Below are 26,388 nucleotides of genomic sequence, written 5' to 3'. Positions count from 1 at the left end.
GCATTTAGCTTGGTATTACTGTTGGAGCTAGAAACGCAAGCATTTAACTAGGTATTACTGTTGGAGCTAGAAACACAAGCCTTTAACTAGGTATTACTGTTGGAGCTAGAAACACAAGCCTTTAACTAGGTATTACTGTTGGAGCTAGAAACACAAGCATTTAGCTAGGTATTACTGTTGGAGCTAGAAACACAAGCATTTAGCTCGGTATTACTGTTGGAGCTAGAAACACAAGTATTTAGCTAGGTATTACTGTTGGAGCTAGAAACACAAGCCTTTAACTAGGTATTACTTCTGGAGCTAGAAACACAAGCATTTAACTAGGTATTATTGTACTGTTGGAGCTAGAAACACAAGCATTTAGCTAGGTATTACTGTTGGAGCTATAAACACAAGCATTTAACTAGGTATTACTGTACTGTTGGAGCTAGAAACACAAGCATTTAGCTAGGTATTACTGTTGGAGCTAGAAACACAAGCATTTAGCTAGGTATTACTGTAGTGTTGGAGCTAGAAACACAAGCATTTAGCTTGGTATTACTGTTGGAGCTAGAAACGCAAGCATTTAACTAGGTATTACTGTTGGAGCTAGAAACACAAGCCTTTAACTAGGTATTACTGTTGGAGCTAGAAACACAAGCCTTTAACTAGGTATTACTGTTGGAGCTAGAAACACAAGCATTTAGCTAGGTATTACTGTTGGAGCTAGAAACACAAGCATTTAGCTCGGTATTACTGTTGGAGCTAGAAACACAAGTATTTAGCTAGGTATTACTGTTGGAGCTAGAAACACAAGCCTTTAACTAGGTATTACTTCTGGAGCTAGAAACACAAGCATTTAACTAGGTATTATTGTACTGTTGGAGCTAGAAACACAAGCATTTAGCTAGGTATTACTGTTGGAGCTAGAAACACAAACATTTAGCTAGGTATTACTGTTGGAGCTAGAAACACAAACATTTAGCTAGGTATTACTGTTGGAGCTAGAAACACAAGCCTTTAACTAGGTATTACTGTACTGTTGGAGCTAGACACACAAGCCTTTAACTAGGTTTTGCTGTTGGAGCTAGAAACACAAGCATTTAGCTAGGTATTACTGTTGGATCTAGAAACACAAGCATTTATCTAGGTATTACTGTACAGTTGGAGCTAGATACACAAGCCTTTAACTAGGTATTACAGTTGGAGCTAGAAACACAAGCCTTTAACTAGGTATTGCTGTACTGTTGGAGCTATTAACACAAGCATTTAGCTAGGTATTACTGTACTGTTGGAGCTATAAACACAAGCATTTAGCTAGGTATTACTGTTGGAGCTATAAACACAAGCATTTAACTAGGTATTACTGTACTGTTGGAGCTAGAAACACAAGCATTTAGCTAGGTATTACTGTTGGAGCTAGAAACACAAGCATTTAGCTAGGTATTACTGTAGTGTTGGAGCTAGAAACACAAGCATTTAGCTTGGTATTACTGTTGGAGCTAGAAACGCAAGCATTTAACTAGGTATTACTGTTGGAGCTAGAAACACAAGCCTTTAACTAGGTATTACTGTTGGAGCTAGAAACACAAGCCTTTAACTAGGTATTACTGTTGGAGCTAGAAACACAAGCATTTAGCTAGGTATTACTGTTGGAGCTAGAAACACAAGCATTTAGCTCGGTATTACTGTTGGAGCTAGAAACACAAGTATTTAGCTAGGTATTACTGTTGGAGCTAGAAACACAAGCCTTTAACTAGGTATTACTTCTGGAGCTAGAAACACAAGCATTTAACTAGGTATTATTGTACTGTTGGAGCTAGAAACACAAGCATTTAGCTAGGTATTACTGTTGGAGCTAGAAACACAAACATTTAGCTAGGTATTACTGTTGGAGCTAGAAACACAAACATTTAGCTAGGTATTACTGTTGGAGCTAGAAACACAAGCCTTTAACTAGGTATTACTGTACTGTTGGAGCTAGACACACAAGCCTTTAACTAGGTTTTGCTGTTGGAGCTAGAAACACAAGCATTTAGCTAGGTATTACTGTTGGATCTAGAAACACAAGCATTTATCTAGGTATTACTGTACTGTTTGAGCTAGAAACACAAGCATTAGCTAGGTATTACTGTACCGTTGGAGCTAGGAACACAGGCATTTAGCTAGGTATTACTGTTGGAGCAAGAAACACAAGCCTTTAACTAGGTATTACTGTACTGTTGGAGCTAGAAACACAAGCATTAGCTAGGTATTACTGTACCGTTGGAGCTAGGAACACAAGCATTTAGCTAGGTATTACTGTTGGAGCTAGAAACACAAACATTTAACTAGATATTACAGTTGGAGCTAGATACACAAGGATTTAACTAGGTATTACTGTTGGAGCTAGAAACACAAGCCTTTAACTAGGTATTGCTGTACTGTTGGAGCTATAAACACAAGCATTTAGCTAGGTATTACTGTACTGTTGGAGCTATAAACACAAGAATTTAGCTAGGTATTACTGTTGGAGCTATAAACACAAGCCTTTAACTAGGTATTGCTGTACTATTGGAGCTATAAACACAAGCATTTAGCTAGGTATTACTGTACTGTTGGAGCTATAAACACAAGCATTTAGCTAGGTATTACTGTTGGAGCTATAAACACAAGCATTTAACTAGGTATTACTGTACTGTTGGAGCTAGAAACACAAGCATTTGGCTAGGTATTACTGTTGGAGCTAGAAACACAAGCATTTAGCTAGGTATTACTGTAGTGTTGGAGCTAGAAACACAAGCATTTAGCTTGGTATTACTGTTGGAGCTAGAAACGCAAGCATTTAAATTGGTATTACTGTTGGAGCTAGAAACACAAGCCTTTAACTAGGTATTACTGTTGGAGCTAGAAACACAATAATTTAGCTAGGTATTACTGTTGGAGCCAGAAACACAAGCATTTAGCTTGGTATTACTGTACCGTTGGAGCTAGAAACACAAGCATTTATCTAGGTATTACTGTTGGAGCTAGATACACAAGCATTTAGCTTAGTACTACTGTACCGTTGGAGCTAGAAACACAAACATTTAACTAGGTATTACTGTTGGAGCTAGGAACACAAGCCTTTAACTAGGTATTGCTGTACTGTTGGAGCTATAAACACAAGCATTTAGCTAGGTATTACTGTACTGTTGGAGCTATAAACACAAGAATTTAGCTAGGTATTACTGTTGGAGCTATAAACACAAGCCTTTAACTAGGTATTGCTGTACTGTTGGAGCTATAAACACAAGCATTTAGCTAGGTATTACTGTACTGTTGGAGCTATAAACACAAGCATTTAGCTAGGTATTACTGTTGGAGCTATAAACACAAGCATTTAACTAGGTATTACTGTACTGTTGGAGCTAGAAACACAAGCATTTGGCTAGGTATTACTGTTGGAGCTAGAAACACAAGCATTTAGCTAGGTATTACTGTAGTGTTGGAGCTAGAAACACAAGCATTTAGCTTGGTATTACTGTTGGAGCTAGAAACGCAAGCATTTAAATTGGTATTACTGTTGGAGCTAGAAACACAAGCCTTTAACTAGGTATTACTGTTGGAGCTAGAAACACAATCATTTAGCTAGGTATTACTGTTGGAGCCAGAAACACAAGCATTTAGCTTGGTATTACTGTACCGTTGGAGCTAGAAACACAAGCATTTATCTAGGTATTACTGTTGGAGCTAGATACACAAGCATTTAGCTTAGTATTACTGTTGAAGCTAGAAACACAAACATTTAACTAGGTATTACTGTTGGAGCTAGGAACACAAGCATTTAGCTAGGTATTACTGTTGGAGCTAGAAACACAAGCCTTTAACTAGGTATTGCTGTTGGAGCTAGAAACACAAGCCTTTAACTAGGTATTGCTGTACTGTTGGAGCTAGAAACACAAGCATTAGCTAGGTATTACTGTACTGTTGGAGCTATAAACACAAACATTTAGCTAGGTATTACTGTTGGAGCTAGAAACAAAAGCATTTAACTAGTTTTTACTGTACTGTTGGAGCTAGAAACACAAGCATTTAGCTAGGTATTACTGTTGGAGCTATAAACACAAGCATTTAGCTAGGTATTACTGTACTGCTGGAGCTATAAACACAAGCATTTAGCTTGGTATTACTGTTGGAGCTAGAAACACAAGCATTTAACTAGGTATTACTGTACTGTTGGCGCTAGAAACACAAGCATTTAGCTCGGTATTACTGTAGGAGCTAGAAACACAAGTATTTAGCTAGGTATTACTGTTGGAGCTAGAAACACAAGCATTTAACTAGGTATTACTGTTGGAGCTAGAAACACAAGCATTTAACTAGGTATTACTGTACTGTTGGCGCTAGAAACACAAGCATTTAGCTCTGTATTACTGTTGGAGCTAGAAACACAAGTATTTAGCTAGGTATTGCTGTTGGAGCTAGAAACACAAGCCTTTAACTAGGTATTGCTGTTGGAGCTAGAAACACAAGCATTTAGCTAGGTATTACTGTACTGTTGGAGCTAGAAACACAAGCCTTTAACTAGGTATTACTGTTGGAGCTAGAAACACAAGCATTTAGTTCGGTATTACTGTACTGTTGGAGCTAGAAACACAAGCATTTGGCTAGGTATTACTGTTGGAGCTAGAAACACAAGCATTTAGCTAGGTATTACTGTAGTGTTGGAGCTAGAAACACAAGCATTTAGCTTGGTATTACTGTTGGAGCTAGAAACGCAAGCATTTAAATTGGTATTACTGTTGGAGCTAGAAACACAAGCCTTTAACTAGGTATTACTGTTGGAGCTAGAAACACAATCATTTAGCTAGGTATTACTGTTGGAGCCAGAAACACAAGCATTTAGCTTGGTATTACTGTACCGTTGGAGCTAGAAACACAAGCATTTAGCTAGGTATTACTGTTGGAGCTAGATACACAAGCATTTAGCTTAGTATTACTGTTGAAGCTAGAAACACAAACATTTAACTAGGTATTACTGTTGGAGCTAGGAACACAAGCATTTAGCTAGGTATTACTGTTGGAGCTAGAAACACAAGCCTTTAACTAGGTATTGCTGTTGGAGCTAGAAACACAAGCCTTTAACTAGGTATTGCTGTACTGTTGGAGCTAGAAACACAAGCATTAGCTAGGTATTACTGTACTGTTGGAGCTATAAACACAAACATTTAGCTAGGTATTACTGTTGGAGCTAGAAACAAAAGCATTTAACTAGTTATTACTGTACTGTTGGAGCTAGAAACACAAGCATTTAGCTAGGTATTACTGTTGGAGCTATAAACACAAGCATTTAGCTAGGTATTACTGTACTGCTGGAGCTATAAACACAAGCATTTAGCTTGGTATTACTGTTGGAGCTAGAAACACAAGCATTTAACTAGGTATTACTGTACTGTTGGCGCTAGAAACACAAGCATTTAGCTCGGTATTACTGTAGGAGCTAGAAACACAAGTATTTAGCTAGGTATTACTGTTGGAGCTAGAAACACAAGCATTTAACTAGGTATTACTGTTGGAGCTAGAAACACAAGCATTTAACTAGGTATTACTGTACTGTTGGCGCTAGAAACACAAGCATTTAGCTCTGTATTACTGTTGGAGCTAGAAACACAAGTATTTAGCTAGGTATTGCTGTTGGAGCTAGAAACACAAGCCTTTAACTAGGTATTGCTGTTGGAGCTAGAAACACAAGCATTCAGCTAGGTATTACTGTACTGTTGGAGCTAGAAACACAAGCCTTTAACTAGGTATTACTGTTGGAGCTAGAAACACAAGCATTTAGCTAGGTTTTGCTGTTGGAGCTAGAAACACAAGCATTTAGTTCGGTATTACTGTACTGTTGGAGCTAGAAACACAAGCATTTAACTAGGTATTACTGTACTGTTGGAGCTAGAAACACAAGCATTTAGCTAGGTATTGCTGTTGGAGCTAGAAACGCAAGCATTTAGTTCGGTATTACTGTACTGTTGGAGCTAGAAACACAAGCATTTAACTAGGTATTACTGTACTATTGGAGCTAGAAACACAAGCATTTAGCTAGGTATTACTGTACTGTTGGAGCTAGAAACACAAGCATTTAGCTAGGTATTGCTGTTGGAGCTAGAAACACAATAATTTAGCTAGGTATTACTGTTGGAGCTAGAAACACAAGCCTTTAACTAGGTATTACTGTTGGAGCTAGAACACAAGCATTTAGCTAGGTATTACTGTACTGTTGGAGCTAGAAACACTAGCATTTAGCTAGGTATTACTGTACTGTTGGAGCTAGAAACACAAGGCTTTAACTAGGTATTACTGTTGGAGCTAGAAACACAAGCATTTAGCTAGGTAATACTGTTGGATCTAGAAACACAAGCATTTATCTAGGTATTACTGTACTGTTTGAGCTAGAAACACAGGCATTAGCTAGGTATTACTGTACCGTTGGAGCTAGGAACACAGGCATTTAGCTAGGTATTACTGTTGGAGCAAGAAACACAAGCCTTTAACTAGGTATTACTGTACTGTTGGAGCTAGAAACACAAGCATTAGCTAGGTATTACTGTACCGTTGGAGCTAGGAACACAAGCATTTAGCTAGGTATTACTGTTGGAGCTAGAAACACAAACATTTAACTAGATATTACAGTTGGAGCTAGATACACAAGGATTTAACTAGGTATTACTGTTGGAGCTAGAAACACAAGCCTTTAACTAGGTATTGCTGTACTGTTGGAGCTATAAACACAAGCATTTAGCTAGGTATTACTGTACTGTTGGAGCTATAAACACAAGAATTTAGCTAGGTATTACTGTTGGAGCTATAAACACAATCCTTTAACTAGGTATTGCTGTACTGTTGGAGCTATAAACACAAGCATTTAGCTAGGTATTACTGTACTGTTGGAGCTATAAACACAAGCATTTAGCTAGGTATTACTGTTGGAGCTATAAACACAAGCATTTAACTAGGTATTACTGTACTGTTGGAGCTAGAAACACAAGCATTTAGCTAGGTATTACTGGAGTGTTGGAGCTAGAAACACAAGCATTTAGCTTGGTATTACTGTTGGAGCTAGAAACGCAAGCATTTAAATTGGTATTACTGTTGGAGCTAGAAACACAAGCCTTTAACTAGGTATTACTGTTGGAGCTAGAAACACAATCATTTAGCTAGGTATTACTGTTGGAGCTAGAAACACAAGCATTTAGCTTGGTATTACTGTACCGTTGGAGCTAGGAACACAAGCATTTAGCTAGGTATTACTGTTGGAGCTAGAAACTCAAGCATTTAAATTGGTATTACTGTTGGAGCTAGAAACACAATCATTTAGCTTAGTATTACTGTTGGAGCTAGAAACACAAACATTTAACTAGGTATTACTGTTGGAGCTAGGAACACAAGCATTTAGCTAGGTATTACTGTTGGAGCTAGAAACACAAGCCTTTAACTAGGTATTGCTGTTGGAGCTAGAAACACAAGCCTTTAACTAGGTATTGCTGTACTGTTGGAGCTAGAAACACAAGCATTAGCTAGGTATTACTGTACTGTTGGAGCTATAAACACAAACATTTAGCTAGGTATTACTGTTGGAGCTAGAAACACAAGCATTTAACTAGTTATTACTGTACTGTTGGAGCTAGAAACACAAGCATTTAGCTAGGTATTACTGTTGGAGCTATAAACACAAGCATTTAGCTAGGTATTACTGTACTGCTGGAGCTATAAACACAAGCATTTAGCTTGGTATTACTGTTGGAGCTAGAAACACAAGCATTTAACTAGGTATTACTGTACTGTTGGCGCTAGAAACACAAGCATTTAGCTCGGTATTACTGTTGGAGCTAGAAACACAAGTATTTAGCTAGGTATTGCTGTTGGAGCTAGAAACACAAGCCTTTAACTAGGTATTGCTGTTGGAGCTAGAAACACAAGCATTTAGCTAGGTATTACTGTACTGTTGGAGCTAGAAACACAAGCCTTTAACTAGGTATTACTGTTGGAGCTAGAAACACAAGCATTTAGCTAGGTTTTGCTGTTGGAGCTAGAAACACAAGCATTTAGCTTTGTATTACTGTACTGTTGGAGCTAGAAACACAAGCATTTAGCTAGGTATTGCTGTTGGAGCTAGAAACGCAAGCATTTAGTTTGGTATTACTGTACTGTTGGAGCTAGAAACACAAGCATTTAACTAGGTATTACTGTACTATTGGAGCTAGAAACACAAGCATTTAGCTAGGTATTACTGTACTGTTGGAGCTAGAAACACAAGCATTTAGCTAGGTATTGCTGTTGGAGCTAGAAACACAATAATTTAGCTAGGTATTACTGTTGGAGCTAGAAACACAAGCCTTTAACTAGGTATTACTGTTGGAGCTAGAACACAAGCATTTAGCTAGGTATTACTGTACTGTTGGAGCTAGAAACACTAGCATTTAGCTAGGTATTACTGTACTGTTGGAGCTAGAAACACAAGGCTTTAACTAGGTATTACTGTTGGAGCTAGAAACACAAGCATTTAGCTAGGTATTACTGTTGGATCTAGAAACACAAGCATTTATCTAGGTATTACTGTACTGTTTGAGCTAGAAACACAAGCATTAGCTAGGTATTACTGTACCGTTGGAGCTAGGAACACAGGCATTTAGCTAGGTATTACTGTTGGAGCAAGAAACACAAGCCTTTAACTAGGTATTACTGTACTGTTGGAGCTAGAAACACAATCATTAGCTAGGTATTACTGTTGGAGCTAGAAACACAAACGTTTAACTAGATATTACAGTTGGAGCTAGATACACAAGGATTTAACTAGGTATTACTGTTGGAGCTAGAAACACAAGCCTTTAACTAGGTATTGCTGTACTGTTGGAGCTATAAACACAAGCATTTAGCTAGGTATTACTGTACTGTTGGAGCTATAAACACAAGAATTTAGCTAGGTATTACTGTTGGAGCTATAAACACAAGCCTTTAACTAGGTATTGCTGTACTGTTGGAGCTATAAACACAAGCATTTAGCTAGGTATTGCTGTTGGAGCTAGAAACGCAAGCATTTAGTTCGGTATTACTGTACTATTGGAGCTAGAAACACAAGCATTTAACTAGGTATTACTGTACTGTTGGAGCTAGAAACACAAGCATTTAGCTAGGTATTGCTGTTGGAGCTAGAAACGCAAGCATTTAGTTCGGTATTACTGTACTGTTGGAGCTAGAAACACAAGCATTTAACTAGGTATTACTGTACTATTGGAGCTAGAAACACAAGCATTTAGCTAGGTATTACTGTACTGTTGGAGCTAGAAACACAAGCATTTAGCTAGGTATTGCTGTTGGAGCTAGAAACACAATAATTTAGCTAGGTATTACTGTTGGAGCTAGAAACACAAGCCTTTAACTAGGTATTACTGTTGGAGCTAGAACACAAGCATTTAGCTAGGTATTACTGTACTGTTGGAGCTAGAAACACTAGCATTTAGCTAGGTATTACTGTACTGTTGGAGCTAGAAACACAAGGCTTTAACTAGGTATTACTGTTGGAGCTAGAAACACAAGCATTTAGCTAGGTATTACTGTTGGAGCTAGAAACACAAGCCTTTAACTAGGTATTGCTGTTGGAGCTAGAAACACAAGCCTTTAACTAGGTATTGCTGTACTGTTGGAGCTAGAAACACAAGCATTAGCTAGGTATTACTGTACTGTTGGAGCTATAAACACAAACATTTAGCTAGGTATTACTGTTGGAGCTAGAAACACAAGCATTTAACTAGTTATTACTGTACTGTTGGAGCTAGAAACACAAGCATTTAGCTAGGTATTACTGTTGGAGCTAGAAACACAAGCCTTTAGCTAGGTATTACTGTTGGAGCAAGAAACACAAGCCTTTAACTAGGTATTACTGTACTGTTGGAGCTAGAAACACAAGCATTAGCTAGGTATTACTGTACCGTTGGAGCTAGGAACACAAGCATTTAGCTAGGTATTACTGTTGGAGCTAGAAACACAAACATTTAACTAGATATTACAGTTGGAGCTAGATACACAAGGATTTAACTAGGTATTACTGTTGGAGCTAGAAACACAAGCCTTTAACTAGGTATTGCTGTACTGTTGGAGCTATAAACACAAGCATTTAGCTAGGTATTACTGTACTGTTGGAGCTATAAACACAAGAATTTAGCTAGGTATTACTGTTGGAGCTATAAACACAAGCCTTTAACTAGGTATTGCTGTACTGTTGGAGCTATAAACACAAGCATTTAGCTAGGTATTACTGTACTGTTGGAGCTATAAACACAAGCATTTAGCTAGGTATTACTGTTGGAGCTATAAACACAAGCATTTAACTAGGCATTACTGTACTGTTGGAGCTAGAAACACAAGCATTTAGCTAGGTATTACTGGAGTGTTGGAGCTAGAAACACAAGCATTTAGCTTGGTATTACTGTTGGAGCTAGAAACGCAAGCATTTAAATTGGTATTACTGTTGGAGCTAGAAACACAAGCCTTTAACTAGGTATTACTGTTGGAGCTAGAAACACAATCATTTAGCTAGGTATTACTGTTGGAGCTAGAAACACAAGCATTTAGCTTGGTATTACTGTACCGTTGGAGCTAGGAACACAAGCATTTAGCTAGGTATTACTGTTGGAGCTAGAAACTCAAGCATTTAAATTGGTATTACTGTTGGAGCTAGAAACACAATCATTTAGCTTAGTATTACTGTTGGAGCTAGAAACACAAACATTTAACTAGGTATTACTGTTGGAGCTAGGAACACAAGCATTTAGCTAGGTATTACTGTTGGAGCTAGAAACACAAGCCTTTAACTAGGTATTGCTGTTGGAGCTAGAAACACAAGCCTTTAACTAGGTATTGCTGTACTGTTGGAGCTAGAAACACAAGCATTAGCTAGGTATTACTGTACTGTTGGAGCTATAAACACAAACATTTAGCTAGGTATTACTGTTGGAGCTAGAAACACAAGCATTTAACTAGTTATTACTGTACTGTTGGAGCTAGAAACACAAGCATTTAGCTAGGTATTACTGTTGGAGCTATAAACACAAGCATTTAGCTAGGTATTACTGTACTGCTGGAGCTATAAACACAAGCATTTAGCTTGGTATTACTGTTGGAGCTAGAAACACAAGCATTTAACTAGGTATTACTGTACTGTTGGCGCTAGAAACACAAGCATTTAGCTCGGTATTACTGTTGGAGCTAGAAACACAAGTATTTAGCTAGGTATTGCTGTTGGAGCTAGAAACACAAGCCTTTAACTAGGTATTGCTGTTGGAGCTAGAAACACAAGCATTTAGCTAGGTATTACTGTACTGTTGGAGCTAGAAACACAAGCCTTTAACTAGGTATTACTGTTGGAGCTAGAAACACAAGCATTTAGCTAGGTTTTGCTGTTGGAGCTAGAAACACAAGCATTTAGCTTTGTATTACTGTACTGTTGGAGCTAGAAACACAAGCATTTAGCTAGGTATTGCTGTTGGAGCTAGAAACGCAAGCATTTAGTTTGGTATTACTGTACTGTTGGAGCTAGAAACACAAGCATTTAACTAGGTATTACTGTACTATTGGAGCTAGAAACACAAGCATTTAGCTAGGTATTACTGTACTGTTGGAGCTAGAAACACAAGCATTTAGCTAGGTATTGCTGTTGGAGCTAGAAACACAATAATTTAGCTAGGTATTACTGTTGGAGCTAGAAACACAAGCCTTTAACTAGGTATTACTGTTGGAGCTAGAACACAAGCATTTAGCTAGGTATTACTGTACTGTTGGAGCTAGAAACACTAGCATTTAGCTAGGTATTACTGTACTGTTGGAGCTAGAAACACAAGGCTTTAACTAGGTATTACTGTTGGAGCTAGAAACACAAGCATTTAGCTAGGTATTACTGTTGGATCTAGAAACACAAGCATTTATCTAGGTATTACTGTACTGTTTGAGCTAGAAACACAAGCATTAGCTAGGTATTACTGTACCGTTGGAGCTAGGAACACAGGCATTTAGCTAGGTATTACTGTTGGAGCAAGAAACACAAGCCTTTAACTAGGTATTACTGTACTGTTGGAGCTAGAAACACAATCATTAGCTAGGTATTACTGTTGGAGCTAGAAACACAAACGTTTAACTAGATATTACAGTTGGAGCTAGATACACAAGGATTTAACTAGGTATTACTGTTGGAGCTAGAAACACAAGCCTTTAACTAGGTATTGCTGTACTGTTGGAGCTATAAACACAAGCATTTAGCTAGGTATTACTGTACTGTTGGAGCTATAAACACAAGAATTTAGCTAGGTATTACTGTTGGAGCTATAAACACAAGCCTTTAACTAGGTATTGCTGTACTGTTGGAGCTATAAACACAAGCATTTAGCTAGGTATTGCTGTTGGAGCTAGAAACGCAAGCATTTAGTTCGGTATTACTGTACTGTTGGAGCTAGAAACACAAGCATTTAACTAGGTATTACTGTACTGTTGGAGCTAGAAACACAAGCATTTAGCTAGGTATTGCTGTTGGAGCTAGAAACGCAAGCATTTAGTTCGGTATTACTGTACTGTTGGAGCTAGAAACACAAGCATTTAACTAGGTATTACTGTACTATTGGAGCTAGAAACACAAGCATTTAGCTAGGTATTACTGTACTGTTGGAGCTAGAAACACAAGCATTTAGCTAGGTATTGCTGTTGGAGCTAGAAACACAATAATTTAGCTAGGTATTACTGTTGGAGCTAGAAACACAAGCCTTTAACTAGGTATTACTGTTGGAGCTAGAACACAAGCATTTAGCTAGGTATTACTGTACTGTTGGAGCTAGAAACACTAGCATTTAGCTAGGTATTACTGTACTGTTGGAGCTAGAAACACAAGGCTTTAACTAGGTATTACTGTTGGAGCTAGAAACACAAGCATTTAGCTAGGTAATACTGTTGGATCTAGAAACACAAGCATTTATCTAGGTATTACTGTACTGTTTGAGCTAGAAACACAGGCATTAGCTAGGTATTACTGTACCGTTGGAGCTAGGAACACAGGCATTTAGCTAGGTATTACTGTTGGAGCAAGAAACACAAGCCTTTAACTAGGTATTACTGTACTGTTGGAGCTAGAAACACAAGCATTAGCTAGGTATTACTGTACCGTTGGAGCTAGGAACACAAGCATTTAGCTAGGTATTACTGTTGGAGCTAGAAACACAAACATTTAACTAGATATTACAGTTGGAGCTAGATACACAAGGATTTAACTAGGTATTACTGTTGGAGCTAGAAACACAAGCCTTTAACTAGGTATTGCTGTACTGTTGGAGCTATAAACACAAGCATTTAGCTAGGTATTACTGTACTGTTGGAGCTATAAACACAAGCATTTAGCTAGGTATTACTGTTGGAGCTATAAACACAAGCATTTAACTAGGCATTACTGTACTGTTGGAGCTAGAAACACAAGCATTTAGCTAGGTATTACTGGAGTGTTGGAGCTAGAAACACAAGCATTTAGCTTGGTATTACTGTTGGAGCTAGAAACGCAAGCATTTAAATTGGTATTACTGTTGGAGCTAGAAACACAAGCCTTTAACTAGGTATTACTGTTGGAGCTAGAAACACAATCATTTAGCTAGGTATTACTGTTGGAGCTAGAAACACAAGCATTTAGCTTGGTATTACTGTACCGTTGGAGCTAGGAACACAAGCATTTAGCTAGGTATTACTGTTGGAGCTAGAAACTCAAGCATTTAAATTGGTATTACTGTTGGAGCTAGAAACACAATCATTTAGCTTAGTATTACTGTTGGAGCTAGAAACACAAACATTTAACTAGGTATTACTGTTGGAGCTAGGAACACAAGCATTTAGCTAGGTATTACTGTTGGAGCTAGAAACACAAGCCTTTAACTAGGTATTGCTGTTGGAGCTAGAAACACAAGCCTTTAACTAGGTATTGCTGTACTGTTGGAGCTAGAAACACAAGCATTAGCTAGGTATTACTGTACTGTTGGAGCTATAAACACAAACATTTAGCTAGGTATTACTGTTGGAGCTAGAAACACAAGCATTTAACTAGTTATTACTGTACTGTTGGAGCTAGAAACACAAGCATTTAGCTAGGTATTACTGTTGGAGCTATAAACACAAGCATTTAGCTAGGTATTACTGTACTGCTGGAGCTATAAACACAAGCATTTAGCTTGGTATTACTGTTGGAGCTAGAAACACAAGCATTTAACTAGGTATTACTGTACTGTTGGCGCTAGAAACACAAGCATTTAGCTCGGTATTACTGTTGGAGCTAGAAACACAAGTATTTAGCTAGGTATTGCTGTTGGAGCTAGAAACACAAGCCTTTAACTAGGTATTGCTGTTGGAGCTAGAAACACAAGCATTTAGCTAGGTATTACTGTACTGTTGGAGCTAGAAACACAAGCCTTTAACTAGGTATTACTGTTGGAGCTAGAAACACAAGCATTTAGCTAGGTTTTGCTGTTGGAGCTAGAAACACAAGCATTTAGCTTTGTATTACTGTACTGTTGGAGCTAGAAACACAAGCATTTAGCTAGGTATTGCTGTTGGAGCTAGAAACGCAAGCATTTAGTTTGGTATTACTGTACTGTTGGAGCTAGAAACACAAGCATTTAACTAGGTATTACTGTACTATTGGAGCTAGAAACACAAGCATTTAGCTAGGTATTACTGTACTGTTGGAGCTAGAAACACAAGCATTTAGCTAGGTATTGCTGTTGGAGCTAGAAACACAATAATTTAGCTAGGTATTACTGTTGGAGCTAGAAACACAAGCCTTTAACTAGGTATTACTGTTGGAGCTAGAACACAAGCATTTAGCTAGGTATTACTGTACTGTTGGAGCTAGAAACACTAGCATTTAGCTAGGTATTACTGTACTGTTGGAGCTAGAAACACAAGGCTTTAACTAGGTATTACTGTTGGAGCTAGAAACACAAGCATTTAGCTAGGTATTACTGTTGGATCTAGAAACACAAGCATTTATCTAGGTATTACTGTACTGTTTGAGCTAGAAACACAAGCATTAGCTAGGTATTACTGTACCGTTGGAGCTAGGAACACAGGCATTTAGCTAGGTATTACTGTTGGAGCAAGAAACACAAGCCTTTAACTAGGTATTACTGTACTGTTGGAGCTAGAAACACAATCATTAGCTAGGTATTACTGTTGGAGCTAGAAACACAAACGTTTAACTAGATATTACAGTTGGAGCTAGATACACAAGGATTTAACTAGGTATTACTGTTGGAGCTAGAAACACAAGCCTTTAACTAGGTATTGCTGTACTGTTGGAGCTATAAACACAAGCATTTAGCTAGGTATTACTGTACTGTTGGAGCTATAAACACAAGAATTTAGCTAGGTATTACTGTTGGAGCTATAAACACAAGCCTTTAACTAGGTATTGCTGTACTGTTGGAGCTATAAACACAAGCATTTAGCTAGGTATTACTGTACTGTTGGAGCTATAAACACAAGCATTTAGCTAGGTATTACTGTTGGAGCTAGAAACGCAAGCATTTAGCTTGGTATTACTGTACCGTTGGAGCTAGGAACACAAGCATTTAGCTAGGTATTACTGTTGGAGCTAGAAACACAAGCCTTTAACTAGGTATTACTGTTGGAGCTAGAAACACAATCATTTAGCTTAGTATTACTGTTGGAGCTAGAAACACAAACATTTAACTAGGTATTACTGTTGGAGCTAGGAACACAAGCATTTAGCTAGGTATTACTGTTGGAGCTAGAAACACAAGCCTTTAACTAGGTATTGCTGTTGGAGCTAGAAACACAAGACTTTAACTAGGTATTGCTGTACTGTTGGAGCTAGAAACACAAGCATTAGCTAGGTATTACTGTACTGTTGGAGCTATAAACACAAACATTTAGCTAGGTATTACTGTTGGAGCTAGAAACACAAGCATTTAACTAGTTATTACTGTACTGTTGGAGCTAGAAACACAAGCATTTAGCTAGGTATTACTGTTGGAGCTATAAACACAAGCATTTAGCTAGGTATTACTGTACTGCTGGAGCTATAAACACAAGCATTTAGCTTGGTATTACTGTTGGAGCTAGAAACACAAGCATTTAACTAGGTATTACTGTACTGTTGGCGCTAGAAACACAAGCATTTAGCTCGGTATTACTGTTGGAGCTAGAAACACAAGTATTTAGCTAGGTATTGCTGTTGGAGCTAGAAACACAAGCCTTTAACTAGGTATTGCTGTTGGAGCTAGAAACACAAGCATTTAGCTAGGTATTACTGTACTGTTGGAGCTAGAAACACAAGCCTTTAACTAGGTATTACTGTTGGAGCTAGAAACACAAGCATTTAGCTAGGTTTTGCTGTTGGAGCTAGAAACACAAGCATTTAGCTTTGTATTACTGTACTGTTGGAGCTAGAAACACAAGCCTTTAACTAGGTATTACTGTTGGAGCTAGAAACACAAGCATTTAGCTAGGTTTTGCTGTTGGAGCTAGAAACACAAGCATTTAGCTTTGTATTACTGTACTGTTGGAGCTAGAAACACAAGCATTTAGCTAGGTATTGCTGTTGGAGCTAGAAACGCAAGCATTTAGTTTGGTATTACTGTACTGTTGGAGCTAGAAACACAAGCATTTAACTAGGTATTACTGTACTATTGGAGCTAGAAACACAAGCATTTAGCTAGGTATTACTGTACTGTTGGAGCTAGAAACACAAGCATTTAGCTAGGTATTGCTGTTGGAGCTAGAAACACAATAATTTAGCTAGGTATTACTGTTGGAGCTAGAAACACAAGCCTTTAACTAGGTATTACTGTTGGAGCTAGAACACAAGCATTTAGCTAGGTATTACTGTACTGTTGGAGCCGGAAACACTAGCATTTAGCTAGGTATTACTGTACTGTTGGAGCTAGAAACACAAGGCTTTAACTAGGTATTACTGTTGGAGCTAGAAACACAAGCATTTAGCTAGGTATTACTGTTGGATCTAGAAACACAAGCATTTATCTAGGTATTACTGTACTGTTTGAGCTAGAAACACAAGCATTAGCTAGGTATTACTGTACCGTTGGAGCTAGGAACACAGGCATTTAGCTAGGTATTACTGTTGGAGCAAGAAACACAAGCCTTTAACTAGGTATTACTGTACTGTTGGAGCTAGAAACACAATCATTAGCTAGGTATTACTGTTGGAGCTAGAAACACAAACGTTTAACTAGATATTACAGTTGGAGCTAGATACACAAGGATTTAACTAGGTATTACTGTTGGAGCTAGAAACACAAGCCTTTAACTAGGTATTGCTGTACTGTTGGAGCTATAAACACAAGCATTTAGCTAGGTATTACTGTACTGTTGGAGCTATAAACACAAGAATTTAGCTAGGTATTACTGTTGGAGCTATAAACACAAGCCTTTAACTAGGTATTGCTGTACTGTTGGAGCTATAAACACAAGCATTTAGCTAGGTATTACTGTACTGTTGGAGCTATAAACACAAGCATTTAGCTAGGTATTACTGTTGGAGCTAGAAACACAAGCATTTAGCTTGGTATTACTGTACCGTTGGAGCTAGGAACACAAGCATTTAGCTAGGTATTACTGTTGGAGCTAGAAACTCAAGCATTTAAATTGGTATTACTGTTGGAGCTAGAAACACAAGCCTTTAACTAGGTATTACTGTTGGAGCTAGAAACACAATCATTTAGCTTAGTATTACTGTTGGAGCTAGAAACACAAACATTTAACTAGGTATTACTGTTGGAGCTAGGAACACAAGCATTTAGCTAGGTATTACTGTTGGAGCTAGAAACACAAGCCTTTAACTAGGTATTGCTGTTGGAGCTAGAAACACAAGCCTTTAACTAGGTATTGCTGTACTGTTGGAGCTAGAAACACAAGCATTAGCTAGGTATTACTGTACTGCTGGAGCTATAAACACAAGCCTTTAGCTTGGTATTACTGTTGGAGCTAGAAACACAAGCATTTAACTAGGTATTACTGTACTGTTGGCGCTAGAAACACAAGCATTTAGCTCGGTATTACTTTTGGAGCTAGAAACACAAGTATTTAGCTAGGTATTGCTGTTGGAGCTAGAAACACAAGCCTTTAACTAGGTATTGCTGTTGGAGCTAGAAACACAAGCATTTAGCTAGGTATTACTGTACTGTTGGAGCTAGAAACACAAGCCTTTAACTAGGTATTACTGTTGGAGCTAGAAACACAAGCATTTAGCTAGGTTTTGCTGTTGGAGCTAGAAACACAAGCATTTAGCTTTGTATTACTGTACTGTTGGAGCTAGAAACACAAGCATTTAGCTAGGTATTGCTGTTGGAGCTAGAAACGCAAGCATTTAGTTTGGTATTACTGTACTGTTGGAGCTAGAAACACAAGCATTTAACTAGGTATTACTGTACTATTGGAGCTAGAAACACAAGCATTTAGCTAGGTATTACTGTACTGTTGGAGCTAGAAACACAAGCATTTAGCTAGGTATTGCTGTTGGAGCTAGAAACACAATAATTTAGCTAGGTATTACTGTTGGAGCTAGAAACACAAGCCTTTAACTAGGTATTACTGTTGGAGCTAGAACACAAGCATTTAGCTAGGTATTACTGTACTGTTGGAGCTAGAAACACTAGCATTTAGCTAGGTATTACTGTACTGTTGGAGCTAGAAACACAAGGCTTTAACTAGGTATTACTGTTGGAGCTAGAAACACAAGCATTTAGCTAGGTATTACTGTTGGATCTAGAAACACAAGCATTTATCTAGGTATTACTGTACTGTTTGAGCTAGAAACACAAGCATTAGCTAGGTATTACTGTACCGTTGGAGCTAGGAACACAGGCATTTAGCTAGGTATTACTGTTGGAGCAAGGAACACAAGCCTTTAACTAGGTATTACTGTAATGTTGGAGCTAGAAACACAATCATTAGCTAGGTATTACTGTTGGAGCTAGAAACACAAACGTTTAACTAGATATTACAGTTGGAGCTAGATACACAAGGATTTAACTAGGTATTACTGTTGGAGCTAGAAACACAAGCCTTTAACTAGGTATTGCTGTACTGTTGGAGCTATAAACACAAGCATTTAGCTAGGTATTACTGTACTGTTGGAGCTATAAACACAAGAATTTAGCTAGGTATTACTGTTGGAAATATAAACACAAGCCTTTAACTAGGTATTGCTATACTGTTGGAGCTATAAACACAAGCATTTAGCTAGGTATTACTGTACTGTTGGAGCTATAAACACAAGCATTTAGCTAGGTATTACTGTTGGAGCTATAAACACAAGCATTTAGCTAGGTATTACTGTAGTGTTGGAGCTAGAAACACAAGCATTTAGCTTGGTATTACTGTTGGAGCTAGAAACGCAAGCATTTAAATTGGTATTACTGTTGGAGCTAGAAACACAAGCCTTTAGCTAGGTATTACTGTTGGAGCTAGAAACACAATCATTTAGCTAGGTATTACTGTTGGAGCTAGAAACACAAGCATTTAGCTTGGTATTACTGTACCGTTGGAGCTAGGAACACAAGCATTTAGCTAGGTATTACTGTTGGAGCTAGATACACAAGCATTTAGCTTATTATTACTGTTGGAGCTAGAAACACAAACATTTAACTAGGTATTACTGTTGGAGCTAGAAACACAAGCCTTTAACTGGGTATTGCTGTTGGAGCTAGAAACACAAGCCTTTAACTAGGTATTGCTGTACTGTTGGAGCTAGAAACACAAGCATTAGCTAGGTATTATTGTACTGTTGGAGCTATAAACACAAACATTTAGCTAGGTATTACTGTTGGAGCTAGAAACACAAGCATTTAACTAGTTATTACTGTACTGTTGGAGCTAGAAACACAAGCATTTAGCTAGGTATTACTGTTGGAGCTATAAACACAAGCATTTAGCTAGGTATTACTGTACTGCTGGAGCTATAAACACAAGCATTTAGCTTGGTATTACTGTTGGAGCTAGAAACACAAGCATTTAACTAGGTATTACTGTACTGTTGGCGCTAGAAACACAAGCATTTAGCTCGGTATTACTGTTGGAGCTAGAAACACAAGTATTTAGCTAGGTATTACTGTTGGAGCTAGAAACACAAGCATTTAACTAGGTATTACTGTTGGAGCTAGAAACACAAGCATTTAACTAGGTATTACTGTACTGTTGGCGCTAGAAACACAAGCATTTAGCTCTGTATTACTGTTGGAGCTAGAAACACAAGTATTTAGCTAGGTATTGCTGTTGGAGCTAGAAACACAAGCCTTTAACTAGGTATTGCTGTTGGAGCTAGAAACACAAGCATTTAGCTAGGTATTACTGTACTGTTGGAGCTAGAAACACAAGCCTTTAACTAGGTATTACTGTTGGAGCTAGAAACACAAGCATTTAGCTAGGTTTTGCTGTTGGAGCTAGAAACACAAGCATTTAGCTAGGTATTACTGTACTGTTGGAGCTAGAAACACAAGCATTTAGCTAGGTATTGCTGTTGGAGCTAGAAACACAATAATTTAGCTAGGTATTACTGTTGGAGCTAGAAACACAAGCCTTTAACTAGGTATTACTGTTGGAGCTAGAACACAAGCATTTAGCTAGGTATTACTGTACTGTTGGAGCTAGAAACACTAGCATTTAGCTAGGTATTACTGTACTGTTGGAGCTAGAAACACAAGGCTTTAACTAGGTATTACTGTTGGAGCTAGAAACACAAGCATTTAGCTAGGTATTACTGTTGGATCTAGAAACACAAGCATTTATCTAGGTATTACTGTACTGTTTGAGCTAGAAACACAAGCATTAGCTAGGTATTACTGTACCGTTGGAGCTAGGAACACAGGCATTTAGCTAGGTATTACTGTTGGAGCAAGAAACACAAGCCTTTAACTAGGTATTACTGTACTGTTGGAGCTAGAAACACAAGCATTAGCTAGGTATTACTGTACCGTTGGAGCTAGGAACACAAGCATTTAGCTAGGTATTACTGTTGGAGCTAGAAACACAAACATTTAACCAGATATTACAGTTGGAGCTAGATACACAAGGATTTAACTAGGTATTACTGTTGGAGCTAGAAACACAAGCCTTTAACTAGGTATTGCTGTACTGTTGGAGCTATAAACACAAGCATTTAGCTAGGTATTACTGTACTGTTGGAGCTATAAACACAAGAATTTAGCTAGGTATTACTGTTGGAGCTATAAACACAAGCCTTTAACTAGGTATTGCTGTACTGTTGGAGCTATAAACACAAGCATTTAGCTAGGTATTACTGTACTGTTGGAGCTATAAACACAAGCATTTAGCTAGGTATTACTGTTGGAGCTATAAACACAAGCATTTAACTAGGTATTACTGTACTGTTGGAGCTAGGAACACAAGCATTTGGCTAGGTATTACTGTTGGAGCTAGAAACACAAGCATTTAGCTAGGTATTACTGTAGTGTTGGAGCTAGAAACACAAGCATTTAGCTTGGTATTACTGTTGGAGCTAGAAACGCAAGCATTTAAATTGGTATTACTGTTGGAGCTAGAAACACAAGCCTTTAACTAGGTATTACTGTTGGAGCTAGAAACACAATCATTTAGCTAGGTATTACTGTTGGAGCTAGAAACACAAGCATTTAGCTTGGTATTACTGTACCGTTGGAGCTAGGAACACAAGCATTTAGCTAGGTATTACTGTAGTGTTGGAGCTAGAAACACAAGCATTTAGCTTGGTATTACTGTTGGAGCTAGAAACGCAAGCATTTAAATTGGTATTACTGTTGGAGCTAGAAACACAAGCCTTTAACTAGGTATTACTGTTGGAGCTAGAAACACAATCATTTAGCTAGGTATTACTGTTGGAGCTAGAAACACAATCATTTAGCTAGGTATTACTGTTGGAGCTAGAAACACAAGCATTTAGCTTGGTATTACTGTACCGTTGGAGCTAGGAACACAAGCATTTAGCTAGGTATTACTGTTGGAGCTAGATACACAAGCATTTAGCTTATTATTACTGTTGGAGCTAGAAACACAAACATTTAACTAGGTATTACTGTTGGAGCTAGAAACACAAGCCTTTAACTGGGTATTGCTGTTGGAGCTAGAAACACAAGCCTTTAACTAGGTATTGCTGTACTGTTGGAGCTAGAAACACAAGCATTAGCTAGGTATTATTGTACTGTTGGAGCTATAAACACAAACATTTAGCTAGGTATTACTGTTGGAGCTAGAAACACAAGCATTTAACTAGTTATTACTGTACTGTTGGAGCTAGAAACACAAGCATTTAGCTAGGTATTACTGTTGGAGCTATAAACACAAGCATTTAGCTAGGTATTACTGTACTGCTGGAGCTATAAACACAAGCATTTAGCTTGGTATTACTGTTGGAGCTAGAAACACAAGCATTTAACTAGGTATTACTGTACTGTTGGCGCTAGAAACACAAGCATTTAGCTCGGTATTACTGTTGGAGCTAGAAACACAAGTATTTAGCTAGGTATTACTGTTGGAGCTAGAAACACAAGCATTTAACTAGGTATTACTGTTGGAGCTAGAAACACAAGCATTTAACTAGGTATTACTGTACTGTTGGCGCTAGAAACACAAGCATTTAGCTCTGTATTACTGTTGGAGCTAGAAACACAAGTATTTAGCTAGGTATTGCTGTTGGAGCTAGAAACACAAGCCTTTAACTAGGTATTGCTGTTGGAGCTAGAAACACAAGCATTTAGCTAGGTATTACTGTACTGTTGGAGCTAGAAACACAAGCCTTTAACTAGGTATTACTGTTGGAGCTAGAAACACAAGCATTTAGCTAGGTTTTGCTGTTGGAGCTAGAAACACAAGCATTTAGCTAGGTATTACTGTACTGTTGGAGCTAGAAACACAAGCATTTAGCTAGGTATTGCTGTTGGAGCTAGAAACACAATAATTTAGCTAGGTATTACTGTTGGAGCTAGAAACACAAGCCTTTAACTAGGTATTACTGTTGGAGCTAGAACACAAGCATTTAGCTAGGTATTACTGTACTGTTGGAGCTAGAAACACTAGCATTTAGCTAGGTATTACTGTACTGTTGGAGCTAGAAACACAAGGCTTTAACTAGGTATTACTGTTGGAGCTAGAAACACAAGCATTTAGCTAGGTATTACTGTTGGATCTAGAAACACAAGCATTTATCTAGGTATTACTGTACTGTTTGAGCTAGAAACACAAGCATTAGCTAGGTATTACTGTACCGTTGGAGCTAGGAACACAGGCATTTAGCTAGGTATTACTGTTGGAGCAAGAAACACAAGCCTTTAACTAGGTATTACTGTACTGTTGGAGCTAGAAACACAAGCATTAGCTAGGTATTACTGTACCGTTGGAGCTAGAAACACAATCATTTAGCTAGGTATTACTGTTGGAGCTAGAAACACAATCATTTAGCTAGGTATTACTGTTGGAGCTAGAAACACAAGCATTTAGCTTGGTATTACTGTACCGTTGGAGCTAGGAACACAAGCATTTAGCTAGGTATTACTGTTGGAGCTAGATACACAAGCATTTAGCTTATTATTACTGTTGGAGCTAGAAACACAAACATTTAACTAGGTATTACTGTTGGAGCTAGAAACACAAGCCTTTAACTGGGTATTGCTGTTGGAGCTAGAAACACAAGCCTTTAACTAGGTATTGCTGTACTGTTGGAGCTAGAAACACAAGCATTAGCTAGGTATTATTGTACTGTTGGAGCTATAAACACAAACATTTAGCTAGGTATTACTGTTGGAGCTAGAAACACAAGCATTTAACTAGTTATTACTGTACTGTTGGAGCTAGAAACACAAGCATTTAGCTAGGTATTACTGTTGGAGCTATAAACACAAGCATTTAGCTAGGTATTACTGTACTGCTGGAGCTATAAACACAAGCATTTAGCTTGGTATTACTGTTGGAGCTAGAAACACAAGCATTTAACTAGGTATTACTGTACTGTTGGCGCTAGAAACACAAGCATTTAGCTCGGTATTACTGTTGGAGCTAGAAACACAAGTATTTAGCTAGGTATTACTGTTGGAGCTAGAAACACAAGCATTTAACTAGGTATTACTGTTGGAGCTAGAAACACAAGCATTTAACTAGGTATTACTGTACTGTTGGCGCTAGAAACACAAGCATTTAGCTCTGTATTACTGTTGGAGCTAGAAACACAAGTATTTAGCTAGGTATTGCTGTTGGAGCTAGAAACACAAGCCTTTAACTAGGTATTGCTGTTGGAGCTAGAAACACAAGCATTTAGCTAGGTATTACTGTACTGTTGGAGCTAGAAACACAAGCCTTTAACTAGGTATTACTGTTGGAGCTAGAAACACAAGCATTTAGCTAGGTTTTGCTGTTGGAGCTAGAAACACAAGCATTTAGCTAGGTATTACTGTACTGTTGGAGCTAGAAACACAAGCATTTAGCTAGGTATTGCTGTTGGAGCTAGAAACACAATAATTTAGCTAGGTATTACTGTTGGAGCTAGAAACACAAGCCTTTAACTAGGTATTACTGTTGGAGCTAGAACACAAGCATTTAGCTAGGTATTACTGTACTGTTGGAGCTAGAAACACTAGCATTTAGCTAGGTATTACTGTACTGTTGGAGCTAGAAACACAAGGCTTTAACTAGGTATTACTGTTGGAGCTAGAAACACAAGCATTTAGCTAGGTATTACTGTTGGATCTAGAAACACAAGCATTTATCTAGGTATTACTGTACTGTTTGAGCTAGAAACACAAGCATTAGCTAGGTATTACTGTACCGTTGGAGCTAGGAACACAGGCATTTAGCTAGGTATTACTGTTGGAGCAAGAAACACAAGCCTTTAACTAGGTATTACTGTACTGTTGGAGCTAGAAACACAAGCATTAGCTAGGTATTACTGTACCGTTGGAGCTAGGAACACAAGCATTTAGCTAGGTATTACTGTTGGAGCTAGAAACACAAACATTTAACTAGATATTACAGTTGGAGCTAGATACACAAGGATTTAACTAGGTATTACTGTTGGAGCTAGAAACACAAGCCTTTAACTAGGTATTGCTGTACTGTTGGAGCTATAAACACAAGCATTTAGCTAGGTATTACTGTACTGTTGGAGCTATAAACACAAGAATTTAGCTAGGTATTACTGTTGGAGCTATAAACACAAGCCTTTAACTAGGTATTGCTGTACTGTTGGAGCTATAAACACAAGCATTTAGCTAGGTATTACTGTACTGTTGGAGCTATAAACACAAGCATTTAGCTAGGTATTACTGTTGGAGCTATAAACACAAGCATTTAACTAGGTATTACTGTACTGTTGGAGCTAGGAACACAAGCATTTGGCTAGGTATTACTGTTGGAGCTAGAAACACAAGCATTTAGCTAGGTATTACTGTAGTGTTGGAGCTAGAAACACAAGCATTTAGCTTGGTATTACTGTTGGAGCTAGAAACGCAAGCATTTAAATTGGTATTACTGTTGGAGCTAGAAACACAAGCCTTTAACTAGGTATTACTGTTGGAGCTAGAAACACAATCATTTAGCTAGGTATTACTGTTGGAGCTAGAAACACAAGCATTTAGCTTGGTATTACTGTACCGTTGGAGCTAGGAACACAAGCATTTAGCTAGGTATTACTGTTGGAGCTAGATACACAAGCATTTAGCTTAGTATTACTGTTGGAGCTAGAAACACAAACATTTAACTAGGTATTACTGTTGGAGCTAGGAACACAAGCATTTAGCTAGGTATTACTGTTGGAGCTAGAAACACAAGCCTTTAACTAGGTATTGCTGTTGGAGCTAGAAACACAAGCCTTTAACTAGGTATTGCTGTACTGTTGGAGCTAGAAACACAAGCATTAGCTAGGTATTACTGTACTGTTGGAGCTATAAACACAAACATTTAGCTAGGTATTACTGTTGGAGCTAGAAACACAAGCATTTAACTAGTTATTACTGTACTGTTGGAGCTAGAAACACAAGCATTTAGCTAGGTATTACTGTTGGAGCTAGAAACACAAGCATTTAACTAGGTATTACTGTACTGTTGGCGCTAGAAACACAAGCATTTAGCTCGGTATTACTGTTGGAGCTAGAAACACAAGTATTTAGCTAGGTATTACTGTTGGAGCTAGAAACACAAGCATTTAACTAGGTATTACTGTTGGAGCTAGAAACACAAGCATTTAACTAGGTATTACTGTACTGTTGGCGCTAGAAACACAAGCATTTAGCTCTGTATTACTGTTGGAGCTAGAAACACAAGTATTTAGCTAGGTATTGCTGTTGGAGCTAGAAACACAAGCCTTTAACTAGGTATTGCTGTTGGAGCTAGAAACACAAGCATTTAGCTAGG

At 38.0% G+C, this 26,388-nt stretch overlaps 1 protein-coding gene across 1 annotated transcript in view; it reads right to left on the bottom strand.

Moving 5' to 3' along the window:
• LOC139415471 (XK-related protein 6-like) overlaps positions 1-26,388 on the bottom strand; it is a 157,355-nt gene that overhangs the window by 125,221 nt on the left and 5,746 nt on the right. The window lies entirely within an intron of this gene.

The sequence above is a fragment of the Oncorhynchus clarkii genome, chromosome 8, assembly GCF_045791955.1.
Source record: "Oncorhynchus clarkii lewisi isolate Uvic-CL-2024 chromosome 8, UVic_Ocla_1.0, whole genome shotgun sequence".
NCBI classification, from domain to species: domain Eukaryota; kingdom Metazoa; phylum Chordata; class Actinopteri; order Salmoniformes; family Salmonidae; genus Oncorhynchus; species Oncorhynchus clarkii.
This window is presented reverse-complemented; position numbering and strand designations above follow the sequence as displayed.